The sequence below is a fragment of the Mustela erminea genome, chromosome 1 (assembly GCF_009829155.1).
Source record: "Mustela erminea isolate mMusErm1 chromosome 1, mMusErm1.Pri, whole genome shotgun sequence".
In the NCBI taxonomy this organism is placed as follows: Eukaryota; Metazoa; Chordata; class Mammalia; order Carnivora; family Mustelidae; genus Mustela; species Mustela erminea.
In genome coordinates, this window is record NC_045614.1 from 143,628,467 (window position 1) to 143,644,138 (window position 15,672).

General features: G+C 39.4%; 2 protein-coding genes across 9 annotated transcripts in view; one reads left to right on the forward strand and one right to left on the reverse strand.

The window, feature by feature from the left end:
* Window positions 1-15,672, reverse strand: part of MED12L (mediator complex subunit 12L) — a 322,475-nt gene that overhangs the window by 147,105 nt on the left and 159,698 nt on the right. The window lies entirely within an intron of this gene.
* P2RY14 (purinergic receptor P2Y14) overlaps window positions 1-15,672 on the forward strand; it is a 54,923-nt gene that overhangs the window by 3,752 nt on the left and 35,499 nt on the right. The gene's annotated exons all lie outside the window — the stretch shown is intronic.

Genomic DNA, 15,672 nt, shown 5'->3' on the forward strand with positions numbered 1-15,672 from the left:
GCTGCTCAGCTTGACCCACAGGAGATTGCACACTTTGGTGTGGTCACCAGGACAAAGAATTTGAGTCTTAGCTCTCTAGGATGACACACACTGATTTTTATCTCATCCCTGGACTATAGCGACAATTCACACCAAGCCGACTTGCAACATGTCAAGTTTTCTTTTACTGTGGGAGAGATATCTGGCCAGAAAGCAGGACTCACTCACTGCTTACAGGATCTTTCCAGTGAGTTCAGCCCTAAGGTCAATGGCTGATAGATGAGTTCATCTAAGGAATGCTTCCATTCTGCTACAGAGGGTAAATGAAATCTTTTCATTCTAGAAAAATTTCAGTCATCCATTCATTTAGCAAACAATGATTCCACATCATGTGCCCCGCTCCATAATTCTAGATGCTAGGGGTAACTTCACAGGCAGCAGACTCCCTGACCTCATGAGGCTTACATTCTAACAGGCACAAACACAAGCCTTGACAACTTCAGTTCTTTCACCAAAGAAATGATACTTACTCAGTTATGGCAACAATCTCTGGGCATATCTTAATGTACTAGATTTTTTTTATATATATATTCTTTATAGAGATTTGAAAGGGAGCTAATCTTATTAGAAGCCAAACAACATTTATGAACTTGATCTGAATCCCTGACCTAATCTTGTTAGAAGCTGATTGATAGCTCTACGTGTACTGATGACCCCCCCCCAAAAAAAAAAAAAAAAAAAAAAGGATATGGAAAACGATGCAAAATTCAGTTAAAAATCCCAGGATTTGGCCGTAATTAATATTCTCTCTTTCCTGCCCCTGAAACTGCCTACCTATGTTTCTGCACAAGGACCTCACTGCCTCTTTCCCTACTCCAAACATCTCTGCACCCACCATTTTTATAGAAGTGAAAAAAGGAAGAGAGAGGATATGTCCTGAGATAAAAAGAAAACTTAAACTGTAAAATTAGCTGTCTTGTTTTCACTGAATCTATGAAGAGTCAAAACACAGCAGCAGGCCCCTTCACCATGCCACTGAGACAGGTAGTTTGGTGAACAACAAAAAAGGGAAACAAAGAATTATTTTCAGAAAAGGAGCTCTCCCTTAAAACATCATTTTAGGTTAAAATACTTAATGCACCCTTACTGCCTACTCTTTTGGGGTTGTGGCAAGACTCTTTTATTTTTCTGAGTATGGGTCTCCAAATTTTCCTTCAAAAACCATAACATTAGCATATTGCCAGTAATGTCCAGTTTCTTCATTTATTTCAAGTAGTATGAGAATTTTTAAACACTTGGGAAGCCATGTGAGTAAAAACCAAACAAAACACAAAACAAAATAAGAAACCCAGACCTAGATTCTTATGTGTCTTTTCAGATTTTGTTCTGTGAAAATTTCATTTTACACGGGTAGAGCCCCATGCATGCGTTTGTCTCATTCTTTTTTCACGTTCATCATATAACATAAACATTCTTGCATAACACTAAAAATTCTGCAAAGTTATTGTCCTTAATAGCTGCCTAATATCCTTGTCCCAAACAAGCCTTTATTTATCTAAATAATCCACTAATTTGAGGGACACATTCAATGTTTCCATTGTTTTTGCTGTGATAAATAATGTTCTGATGAATTCAAACCTAGCTCTGCACTTTAGGTTTCTGTTTCTTCTTAGTAGTATCTTCTTAAACTAGAACCACAGGATCAATAGTGGTAAATAAGGGTCTCAATTCACCTTACCAAACTGCCCTATCATAAAAACTGCACATGGGGTACATGGGTAGCTTTGTCTGTTAAACATCCAACTGTTTATTTCAGCTCAGGTCATGATCTCGGGGTCATGGGATCAAGCCCTCCATCAAGCTCCACTCTTGAAGGGGAGTCCGCAACTCTTTCTCTCTCTCTCTCTCTCTCTCAAATAAATAATCTCTTTTTTTAAAACTACATAATTTACAGTTTTACTAGTTGAGAGTGATGGTCTCACTACATCTTTACCAGCACTGAGGTTTTTGTGTTCCATGGTTGATTTTAGGTCTTTTGCTAGTTTCATTGGTTTACACACATGGCGCATTGTTGAGATTTTGATATGTCTTTGAGTAAAGGTAAAGTCAAATATGACTACAGTTCATCATGTCCTTATTTCTGTGAATTTCTTGTTCAGGGCATATGGATGGAGAGATGGGAGGTATGCAGAGATCAATGATGATGCTTCCTCATGGTTTCATTTACCCAGCTGATATATTTGCAGACTTGGGTACAGATGCTTGAGTCATTGGATTGGCGACAAGGGAAAGTTCCCTAGAACACCAGGTCTTGCAGGGTACATTTGCACATCAGTGGTTCCCTTGAGTCACTGTTGCAGGAAATGGTCTTAGAGTTAGGGATGCCAGCATACAGCACAGACTTTCCCGGCAGGTCCTTGTAAACCCTCTTATAATCCTGGAAGGAGATAAGCCTGAAATCCTCACAAGAGGCTACAATGAAAGGTCATTCTGGAGGGTCTGTTTTGATCTCAACTCCAGACTCAGCTGGAAACCAAGCATGACACCTACATTCTTAAGCCTTCAAAAGAATGGAGTCTGTCTTAGCCTAGCAAGGACATAAAACAGTGAAGTTTGTCAACAAATGTTCAGTGGATGGACAGTGGTAAGGAGGATCTTAACGAACTATACCATGGAAACAACATTCTGCTTCACTAGTTATTATCTAAGTCCACTCCTAAGGACTTCTAAGTCCACTCCTGCCTAAGAAAAGATGCATGCTGTGCTTTCACTAAGGGAGACAGGTAGTCCTCAAACCCACAAAGCCAAGGAATGGAGCACAACAGGAAAGAGCAAAGAGCAGCATTCTGGAATCCAACTAATTTTATATATATATATATATATGTATATGTATATATATATAATATTCAACATATTGAAACTATGGTTTCAAATCTTAACTCCACACCACTTACTCTGATATCACCTTGATAAAGTTATTCAATGCCTCTATGACTCAGTTTCCTAACTGATCATGGAAATTAAATTAATTCATATGCATAAAGTACCCAAACAATGACTGTCATGACATCAGAGTACAATCAATGTTTATTGATATCTTCATCATCATATCTTCTCAGTAACACAGTACACTGGTTTGATGACTACAAGACAGTAGAAGCCAAAGGGACATATTCAGAGTCCAGCTTGCCACTTAAACTCTGTTTGCTCAGTTTTACTTATCTGTTAAAATACCTACCTAAGAAGCACTACTGTGGTTGTTATACTACCTGATATATAGTCAACAATCAAAATCTAGAGCCACTCATATATATAAAAACCTACAACACACACATAATCTACATTCCAGCCCATGTCCTCTGCTGCACAGCTATCAAACCTCCATCCAAAGAACCCTAACCGGCATTGGACTGTCGATTCAGCATTTCACTTGGGGCAGTGGAAGAAAAGCTACCTTCCCTCAGGAGGTAATTCCTGAGAAGATACCCACTTAACATGTAGGCTATAATCTGGGAAAAATGATGTGCTGCACTGTGGAGTTAAAATAGGAGCTCACAAAAAGGAAAGAGCACTGTGTACTGAAGCATCTGGTGGACTGAAGAAACAAAATTAGGCCTCGTCTTAAAAAAGGAAACTGACACACCAATTGAGGGATGGGAAGGGATATACTGAGTACGGAAACAACTTCCATTAATATGTCTACTGACCCTTAATTATGTCTTCCTTTATTCTTGCCTTGATCCCTTGACCAGAGAGATCTTGATTCTATTTGGAATTATTTCCCTCCGATGACCAATCTCTACATTTATCAATTTCCATCTTCAAAACATAACATAAACCATCTCTTGCCCACACAGCCTTTCCTGTTGACCTTTTTTCTGAGAGCTCTTGTGGTACACACTCCCTGCCATCTTTCCAATACTCTACACCATGTACCCACAGTTTACAACATGCATTTAACAGCCTTACTGCTCTAAGTGCAAGTTTCACACCTTTGATTTTTTTTTCCCCACTTAATTTAGGTTTGAGTGTAAGCTACATAGGAAAAAATGGAAAGCAGATCTGAAATGTAAATTCAGTGGGTTTTGACACCAAGTAAACACCCACCCCAATTACTGTATTTCCATCACAAAAGTTCCCTTACACTCTCCTTTCCACTCACAGGTGTCCACTTGCCCCATTTCTGCCACTAGAACTTAGTATTACCTGTAGTAGAATTGTATTTATATAGAATCACACATTACACACCCCTTTTGTATCTGACTTCTTTTGCTTAGTTTCACATTTTGAGATTATTGAGATCATACTGTTGGCACATATCACTCATCATGATCACTAAACAGTATTCTACAAGTATAACACAATTTCCTTATCCATTTTAATCCTCTGATGGACATTTGGCTCATTCCCAGTTTTTGCCTGTTACGAATAGAGTTGCTGTGAACATTCTTTTTAGGGACATATGCTTTCATTTTTCTTAGCTAAACAGGTAAGGAATTAAATTACTACCTCATTAGCTGAATGTTAACTTGATTACAAGTTACAAACTGCTTTCTAAAGCAGACTTTTTACTTTCCACTCCAACTAAAAATTATGGAAGTACTAATTGTTCCATTTCCTTGTAAATCAGTTTTCTTGGTATCTGTGGTTTTCTGTTGTTGTGGGGGTTCTGGGAGGTGGGTTTTTGTGGTTGTTGTTGTTGTTTGCCATTTTAATGGGTGTGAAGTATTACCTCATCATTTCAATTTGCACTTCCCTGATGACTCACTACGTTGAACATCTTTTCACATGTTGCCTGGTCAAGTATCTTCTTTTGTGAACTGCTTCAAGTCTTTTGGCCCTTTTTTTAAATAAGTTATGAAAATTACTTAAATATTCTGAGTCCTTTAACATAGATATGTATTGTGAATTTGTCCTCCCCATCTATGGCTTACCTTTCATTTTCTTAATGGTATCTAATGAAAAATGGAAGTCTAAAATTTTGATAAGGTACAACTTATTAACATTCTATTTTATGGTTAGTGCATTCTGTATCTTAATAAATTACTGCCTATCCAAGGTTGTGAGCATATTCTGTTTTCCTCTAGAAGTTGGGGTTTCAGTTTTACAATCAGATATATAATCCATCTTGAATTGCTCCTTTGATTCCTTATTTCATCTGGTAATAGAGCTCTGTAAAGTGGAAGCAACCTAAAAGCATTGCTGACTCATTTATAAATACCCACAGAGGTTGAGAGAAATGTATTTTGAAAGCCTGTTATAAAGGCCTATGCTCAGTCTCAGGGACATCCTGGATAAAAAAAAAAAAACCTACTAACAGGAATTGTGACCCAATAGAGCAAAACAGAATATCCAAAAGTTCTGGCCTTGCCTTATGATAAGCTTTTGACTAGGGCAGGGATAATCCAACGTTTCCATTTCTTTATGAACAGCAGTTTAATCCAGCATGGAAAACAGAGAACAGTTTACTTACGGTATTTTCTCCCTCTCTGAATATACATTAGAACAATTACAATGTCATTACTATAGACTGAACTCTTTTTAATGAACTGGGCTCCATAAAATCAGTCAATTGATTCCTAGCAGCCCTGTTGAAAACTGACTTTAAAAGGAATAATAAATGTCAAAAATATTACTCTCAGAAGACATATATTCTATAGCCTAAAACACATACATTATTTTGTAGGATTCAGATGACTTTTAGAAATGTTTTACTAGTATCTCTTCTAGAAAACATATCAACTCAAAACATAAAGAGAATAATTCCTGCTCTTCAGATAAAGGTTGTTACCTAATGCATCTTAAAATAAAGCATTTCAAGCTACTGCTTAAGACTTTAAAAAGAAAACACAAGATTAAGAAGAGTTCTTTTCCATGTGTTAGGGCTTGGAGAAGTTAACAGATTAACAAGGACCACAGAGCATTTTGTCAGTACTTAGCAATGCAGCCAATACAAGACCCTATGTGCTAAGATACGAAGAGACCACTTGGAAGAGCTGTACTGCGTGCGGCAGCTGCTTCCTTGGTAATATCGAGCGCAAACATGCTTGCTGCTCAGCAAGTCTCATTTCTTATCACCCGCCTTGGTGCTGAAGTTTCCACACTACAACTGAGGAACTGGCACAGGAAAACTCTGTGCATGTACACAAGAGCCTAGGCATTTATTTATAACTTGCACGTCCTCTATTTTTAATGACAGCCCAAGGTTCCCAAGCTAACATTGCTTAGAGAACTATCAGCAGGAGCGCATGGGCTGCTTGGTCATTGGGCGTCTGCCTTCGTTCGGCTCAGCTCATGATCCCAGAGTCCTGGGATCCAGCCCCTCACTGGGCTCCCTGCTCTGCAGGAAGCCTGCTTGTATTCCCTCTCTCGATGTCTCTCTCTAAAATCAATAAATAAAATCTTTAAAATAAATGGGAAAAAAAGAAAACTATCAACAATAGTTGCTTAGAATTTGGGGTGAAACGGAAGAAAGGAAAGTACCACGTAAACCTGGTATTGTTTCTTTTTGAACAGAAAAGGAGTTTTCATGTCTAGCTACTTGCATGTGGTGAAGTTATGCATTTAAATTCCCTTTCTCATCAAGTATTTCAATTACCGCCATTCCCTTAATAGCACTCAATTACTTCTATGCCTTCCTAAATGTAGACTCCTTTCCACAGCTGAAGGTCAGAAACAATGAAAGCAGCAAGAATACAATCAAAAAAACCAAAAAAACAAAAACACCTTCCCAGTAAGGAATATTATCTTAAGCCATATATTCCATGAAGTGTTTACTTAATGGCTCCAATAACAGCCAAAATAGACTTTTCATTTAAAGAATGTAAGAAACTCTAACACTCAAAAAATACACTCTAGAATGAACTGCCCAGACCATATTTAACTAGATGAGTTCTCTAGTACTTTACAGCACTGATATAATTCACTAATGCTAGCTATGAAGTAAATCTTAACTTTCCCTAAAATCCATTTTAAATCACACTGTGAGCACCACGTGAGAGACTGCACTGACTTCGAGTCAGAAGGAAGTTTACAGAACTTACAGAATCCTAAGGCACATAACGACTGAGCACACACCACTTCCTCCCTCGGAAGAGAGAGCTTTTCTTTCACAGAATGTCTACAGAATTCCTTCTCACTCTTGACTTTCTTCTTAACGAGCAGCCAATTCCCCCCGCATACATGCTTTATTTTTCTGGTGCTAACCCACCAAGTCCCAAAGCTTTTCTCCTAGGGCTGGAGCTCCTTTATACTTACTTGTTCATATCACTTACTCAGGCACTCCCTTCATTTATTTAACATCTTCAAGGTGTTAGAACATTAACAGAATAGTCCAAGAAAATAACATGCAGCACCCCACCCCACCCCATCTCCTACAGCTAAGATAATGTAAAAGTCAAAAAATATAACCTCTCAAAAAGGACTCTACTATTCTACAACTGTATTTTGCAAATATGATTTTAATAATGTCTAAAGTCTAGGCAAGCCGTGTTTAGTATTAAGTTCATTCACTCAACAACACACTGCTTTCCATTTGGGCTGCTAATGTGAATATGAGCCTAAAAGTTACTTCTGTTTGTGATTTCCAGACACATTCACAATTTGTTTGCATTTTAACTTTGATAAGTTCATGTTCTCATTTTAACAGAGGCCTCTGTGTGCCTCAAAAACTGAGACCATGAAAAGAAATCTAATTATTTAACAGAAATCAGATGAGGCTACCCCAAACTCACTGTGCCAGGAGCTGCCATTAGCATGAAGTTTCCACAGCTGTGTTTTACCACAAACAGAAGCACTAAGGAGAAAGAAGGAACTGAAAGAGAGCAACATAAGACGGCATCAAAGCCAAAGGCACCTGTGTATGCTGCCAAGTAAAACCCATGCCAGGGGCTCTAGAACTCCTGTAATGAAGTTCAAGGCACAGACCATCAAACGTCCCCTTGGACCAGAACCAGTCAGACTCATCCAGGACAGATGCTCCTGCCTTTGCCTGCGACTCAATTCTCAGGGACAGGAGGCCTTGTTCCAACCCCTCCCATAATCCTCTGGAAAGGTCAGAGACCCCTCCAGATCAGAGTTGTTAAGACTGTTACTTGTCAGAAGGAACTTCCAGTCAAACAAAATCTTTGAGGGAACACTAATACATCCAGTGCAGAAGCAGAAATGGTCTTGATGAGGCTGAGGGGAGCCTACCCTAAAACACTCCCCCTGGAAAGCTCTTGAGCCCCACCCAGAAGCCAGCCAGGAAGAGGTTTGAAACTACTGGCCACATTCATCCTCATCTGCCCCCCTAAAACACTCCCCCCTGGAAAGTTCTTGAGCCCCACCCAGAAGCCAGCCAGGAAGAGGTTTGAAACTACTGGCCACATTCGTCCTCATACAGAGTGATGTTCTTATGATGAGCCAGCCGTACACTTCCTACTTTCCTCAGGAGAGGGAATCCTGGGAATACGGTACAACTCCCATCACTGATTTGAAGGAGGATTCGGGACAGAAGGAAATCATCTGCAAGCAGGCATCTGAGGTGACAAAGAAGATTCAGAAGTGTTTTCATGATAAAAAAAGATATAAAACAGAAATGCAATTTAAAAATAGAAAATAGTGATGCTCACGGTAAGAAATCAATCCATGGTACATTTGGATTTTTGAAAAATTCTCAGAAACCACACCTCAGTGCTCTGAAAATTAGCTGAGTGAGAGTTTCTCTGAATTCTTTACAAAGTTCAATTAACTCTTGGTTTCTGTGATCAATATTCAGATTAAAGTCTCAAAACAGACCATCATACATTATACTCTACAAGCATCTTCCCTCCCTCTATTCCTTCCTTCCTTAGTTTAACAAATATTTATTGAGTAGCTCCCTTGTGCCAGGCACAAGTCCAGCCGTTGGAGACACAGCACTGAATGAGACAAAGAGCCTAACTTCAGGGGCTCATAATCCTGGGGAAAGACATACACTAAACAAATAACACAGCAAAGGAATCTTCCAGTAAAGGACCACTGAGAAGAACGGGGGCTGGCCATAAGGTAGAATGCCGAATGGATGGGGCAATCAGGAGTGATCACAATGATGATAAGAAATCAGAACACAGACCTGAATGAAATGAGGAAGACAAAAAGGGACGAAAAGCATATGCAAAGACTACAAGATGGGTTGACATGTTGGAGGAAGACCAGCAACAGCAAGATCAATGCAGCTCCAACAGGAGGAGGCAGGGAAGCCAGGAGGTACAGTCAAGGAACAGGGGCAAGGCAGGTGTCAGCCAGACAAAAGAGGCCCATTCGGGCTATGATCAAAGGCCTGGATTTTACTATGGTGGGAAACATTCTCACCCCACTTCCTTGGGTAGTTTGAGCAAAGGAGCACCAACACACAACTTGTGTTCTCAGAGGTCTCTCTTGCACTTAGCTGGAGAAGAGATCATGGGGGTGCTATGGGGAGAGCGGTATGGAGACCGCCATGTAAGAGACTCCTGCTTCCCAGCAGTGATTATGAATGGAAAAAAGTTTCTTTAAAAACATAAACAACAATTTGAGCAGGAACAATTTCAGGGAAAAGGCATTCCACTGAATATAAATGAGAAAACTCTCGATACTAGGTTATGAGCACTTTATACAATTACAAACCAACTAATGAATTTAGGTTTGAATTTCTGAGAGACTGGCCATAATAAGTTTTCAGTAAGAGTGCTTGGACAGCTTCTTTCTTCTCTAAAAAACACAACCCTCCTACCCTCATGAAGTGTTCAGTTCTTTAAAACATAGGACAGTGTGTGCAATGATTATTTAATTTTACACCAAGTGAACCCAAACCCTCCCTGATACCCCACCAAACAAATGTTAGCAAAATAATAGAAACAATTATAGTAGTGGAACTGAAGACAAACCTCAAAACACAACCTTCAAAGTTTTGAGGGGAAAGAAGGAGGGAGCAAGGAAATAAGGTATGAGATGTTTATAATCATGAGGAAAATATGAAATAATCCTAACACCCATCAATCAGGAAATGGTTACATGATTCTTTCCTTCAGTAGGATGGTGCGCAACTATTCTAAAGAAAAAGGTAGAGTTTTAAAAAACCGACATGGGGAGTGTCACCTAGATATATTGGAGTGGGTAGGGTTTGGGAGCAGTGACAAGAGATCTCAACTTCTGTCCATCGTTACCTGCCCTTCTAGTATCTAATAATTATTAACATTTATTGTTTCCCACAGATTAGGCTTTGAGAGTATTATACCTCACTGAATTCTTACAATAATCCAATGGGGTACAGAGATTTATTCTCATTTAATAAATCAGATAGAGTATTTTAACCAGACTCAGCTTGTAAGTGGGGGAGGCCAGATTTGAATCCAAGAATTCATACTCTGTAGTTCACAATCTTGGCCGCTGAATTATTTCTTAGACTTGAGTCCTTATTCACTGCATGTATTAAATCAACTCACTCATGGATTCTCTCTTTCAAATGACATCAAAAAAATAAAATTTCCACTTAGTGTTCTGGGAAATAATTTTAAGGAAAATTAAATAAATGATAAAACATGCAAAGTTTATGACATTTTGAAAAGTCAACATGACCCAAACTGGCAGTAAACTCAAGATCAAAGTACAAGGCAACTTTACAAACACGTATTATTTAAAGGCTCAGTGACCGATGATGCTGTTGGCCCTCACTATAGCAAATTGTGAAGGTTCAAGCTCTTTGTGAATGTTCACAGAGAATGTCATGTTTATTTTAAAAAAAAAAAAAGAAAAAGATTATTTGAGAGAGAAAGCGCACTCACAAAGGGGGTGGCACGAGGGGCACTGAGGGAGAGAAACTCAAGCAGAGTGAGGAGCCCAATGCAAGGCTCAATCTTACCACCCTGAGATCATGACCTGAGCTGCAATCAAGAGTCAGACACTCAACTGATTGAGCCACCCGAGCACCTCAAGAGAATGTACTGTTTAAACAGATGCCCATCATTTCAAGGCAAGCTGGGTTGGTTCCAATCCGCAGGCATTCTTTCAACAGCTCCATATGTTGATGACAATGGAATGGGAGGGATTTCCAGGTGAAGCTGATAATTACCCATCCAAATCTGCTAAAAGGTTATGGGGTTGTCCTAAAAGCCTAGGACCTATACACACTCTGGAGCTCCTGCTCTATCTCTGTGCCAACTTGACCCAGCAAAAATGCCCAACTCCTCATCCGTCAACCTAAAGCCTTTATGCCTGGGTCTTCTCTCAAACACCACCACCCACTAGTAGTCACGCAGTGTTTTCTGATTAGCCTAGATGACCAGAAGGGACATGTTTAATACTAAAACTATGGCATCAGCCTGCTGCAACTTAAATCTTTACCAGCTGTGTGACCTTGGGCACAATGCTTAACCACTCTGTGCCTCACTGTCCTTGTCTTATCAGGGAACATTAACAGAACTTACTTCACACACTACTTATCAGCTTTTAATGAGCTAACATAAATAAGGAATTTAGAAAAATATCTGGTGTGTCATAAAAACTCAATAAATATCAGGTATTATTAGTATTGCTACTATTATCATAGCACCGAAGTAGGAGACATAAACTCCCTTCTTGTGTCAGAGTCACCAACTGACACTTCTTTTCCTCTCATTTTACCATTTACAACAAAATAACTGGTTACCCAAGGATAAATTTCAACGATCTTTCTTTTATTCACTTTTGTGCATTTTCTAATTTGCCTCTGTATGCCTTAATAATTTTTTTAATTAAGCTGTTTAAAGCAAACAACTTGAAGAATTAGTCTTCACTGAATTCCCTTACTACCCTTCTGACTGGGTGGGGGGATTATCAGAACCTCTACCACATCAAGTCTCTGGCTAAGCCTGCAGGCGTCGGGATGCTGCAAGGACCATGCTGCCATTTACCACAGAGCCCAGAACTGACGTCTGGAAATTTCAGGCTGTGACATTTCCATGAAGAAAACTAAAGGGAAACCACAGACCAAGGCTACACATGCTACTGCAGACAAATTATCATCAAATTCTCAAAACAATCACTGGTGTAGGACTTAGAATGTAATAATTCTAGAAGGATATATTCTGAAAATTAAATCCCTTACTTCATATCAGAGTACTTAATCAGGGACTTCCCAATCTCCCACTCTTGTATAAAATGTGTTCGTACCTTTTGGCTTTTAACAAATTACGAAAGGTCCTCACAACTTCCAGCTACTACAAATTGTTGGTTTACTAATGATTCTCAAACTTCAGCATGCCTTCTAACACATGTACCCCTGGGTTTTAAGATGTGGGAGTCTGGGGTCATTCCTGTGAATTTCCATTTCTAGTGAGTTCCCAGACAATACTGATGCTGCCTGTCCAGGCCCAGGAATGATACTTTAAGAACCAGTAATTTAAGGAATTATGTGGACATTCAGGCTTTAACCTAAGGATAAGCAACCAACCTCCCTAACAGAAGTAATGTAAGAAAACTAACGGCCATTTCTCCATTATACCCCAGTGAGCTACCTACCAGGCAGTGGCCATTCTGTTTGGCTTCCTTACCACCAACCCATCCACCTCATATTTCTAGGTAAGCTATGGCTTGACTATCATTTTAATTCAATCTGGCAAGAATTTATCAAATTCCTTATATCCAATTAGGTAGATTAGAAACTAGTTTTGTTATTTGTATAAAAGGGTGGCTGCCAGTACCCTACCATCATCACTACTACCTCTGTCTTTTTTTTTTGTATCTTCAACATTCATACATGCAAAATATCTCCTTACTCTTTCTTATTATACACAAATATTTTCAAATGAGGATGAGAAAAAGTGTAACATGGTTTAGAAAATTTCACCTCTCTCATTTCAGAATCAAATGCATAAACAAACATGGCTCTGAAGACTCTATGATGCTCCCCCTAAAAGAATCAAAGCCAAGGTCATGCAGATCCCTATCAACATATAGGGAACTTGACCTGAAACACATAGAATGAAAGGACCGAGACACTTCCAACACCTCAAAGACCTCAGTCACGACAGAGATGAATAGCAGAAAGCCAGCATCATGGATGTGTTGCTGTCAGGATAAAGGTCAAGGTTGAGTATGCTGTAGATATCTTAGCTTTGAGTATAAGCTAATGTGAGTACAACCACAACAGAGATGGGAATGTGCATATGGAAAAATATCTACAGTCATTTACACAAATAAGAAGTTTATTACGTTTCTAGGATTAAAGATTTTTTTTTTTAAGATTTTATTTTATTTTATTTGACAGAGAGAGATCACAGGTAGGTAGAGAGGCTGGCAGAGAGAGAGAGAGGGAAGCAGGCTCCCTGCTGAGCAGAGAGCCCGATGTGGGACTCGATCCCAGGACTCTGAGATCATGACCTGAGCCGAAGGCAGCGGCTTAACCCACTGAGCCACCCAGGCGCCCCATACATTTCTAGGATTAGGTTCTAACCCCTACATACGCGGGACAGTGATCATCATGGAACAAAAGCCAGTATGAGTTGTACTTAGGTAAATAGTCATTAAAAGCTAGTTTTAAAAGCATTTGTAGAGGTCAGTGAAGAAGTAAATAAGAGGTAAACATAAGTTTATTTTAGGCAAGATGACCTTTTGGCTCCTCTTTCCATGTTCAAACACCATGTCCATTAAATATGAATGGCCCTCATTCTTTTTACGACTAAAGCGCACTCCTACTCTGCTACCCCAGCCCTGTCAATGACCTCCCTAGCCATAAGCCCTCATCAATATAGTGAGGATCCACTACATCCTTGGCAGTTAGCTAAATGTTATAGCTGGCCAAAAAGTAGAAAATGCCCCAAGGTCCCCTTCTAGAGTATATACAAATATGTAATGTTTATCACAACAAAAAAGGAATTTGATTCCAAATAATTTGGAATTAAAACATAGGGATTACAGAAGGGAGACAACAGGATGGATTAACGCTGTCAGAATCAGGAAGGAATCAGAACTAAAGAAAAAAATAGAGCTGAAAAAGAATGCAATGAGCCTAAACTGTAAGGCGAGACTCTTTAAACTTTTGTTTGGGAAAAACAATGTGTTCTTTTCAGTGGTTGGTGAAAGAATCCTCCTAAAGACTAGCGCAGAGTATTTATACATAGAAGATGATCAATTAGTTGGCTCAGAGCAGATGCCAATCCACTCCCACAGCAGCATCCTCTGCAAAGAAGGACAGGGTAGAACCTGTTTGTCTTGAGGCTCATTTTAAGATTTCAGGTAAGTCCCAGGCTTTCAAAGATTTTAGGTATTCAAAATTTCTATTCTGTCTAGGGGTACCAAGGTGCCTTATTTGGTTAAGTGACTCTTGATTTCAGCTCAGGTCTTTTTTTTTTTTTTTTAAAGATTTTATTTATTTATTTGACACAGAGAGAGAGATCATAAGTAGGCAGAGAGGCAGGCAGAGAGAGCGGGGGGCAGGCTCCCTGCTGAGCAGAGAGCCCAATGCAGGGCTCAATCCTAGGACCTGGGGATCATGACCTGAGCTGAAGGCAGAGGCTTAACCCACTGAGCCACCCAGGTACTCAGGTCTTGAGCGCAGTGTTGTGAGTTCAAGCCCCACGTCACTGGACTCCACATTGGGTGTGGAGCTTACATTAAAAATTAATTAATCGATTGATTGATTGATTGATTCTATTCTATCTGAAGTATGACTGTCTTAGGATAAACATATGTACTGGTTTGTCTAGGGCAGCCCTAGTTCACTCCCACAGACCCAATGTATTATAATTAACAGTTTCACTCTCAAAAGGGTCCCAACTTAAATAATGAATTATAAGATCACCATAACCAAATCTGTTTTGGCTAAGCCTGAGGTCTTTGGTAAATGAAACCACTTCAAAAGTATTTCCTGAAATGATATACTTCAGGTCAGAAAGTTTCTCCTTAAATCTTAAAGGTAATAAGAAAACCTTATCACAGGTCAAAAGGAGAACCTACTTCTGAAGGAAAGCCCGATGTTCATGGCACATCACCAAGTGCCCTGGCCTCAATTCACTGGTTCTGAATCACTAAAATATCTAGGAAACCCACAGTTGCAACTTATGGGTGGCCTTACTCTACAATAAATACATCTTCTAAAATTATATGGTTTTAAACTGCATTCCTTAACCACAGTGAATCACAGACATATTGTAGGGGCAATGGTAGAGAAGAAACAGGTAGGCTAACTCCGACCCCCATCTCTACATGCAGAGATATACTTCCATTTATTTTATCCACGAGGACTCTATTTAAGATTTCAAAAGAAAAAACTATAGTCAGTTGCTCAAAACAAAACAAAAAAGTACTCACGCATACACAGTTTTAGAACATGTTGCTAGAAACTAAGTCTGCACAAACATTTTAGAAAGACACTACAAGAACCGCCCAAAAAAAAAAAAAAAAGTGAAAATTTTAAGGAGGAAAGGATCCTAGATAACCCAATATGCTCATTAAAATTGAGGCAATGGGGAGGGGAGAGGCACCTGGCTGGCTCAGTCAGTGGAACACGGGACTCTTCATCTCATGGTCCTGAGTTCGAATCCTTCCTTGAGTGCAGAGCCCACTTAAAAAGGAAAAAAAAAACAAAAACCAACCAAACAAAAAATGCTGAGGCATTAACTGAGCCATTGAGTATATGAGTAAAAAGCTTATCATCACAGCATCATCTCTACCCTCACTTTCTGCCCACTTTTGTCCACCCTTCCCCCAAAACCC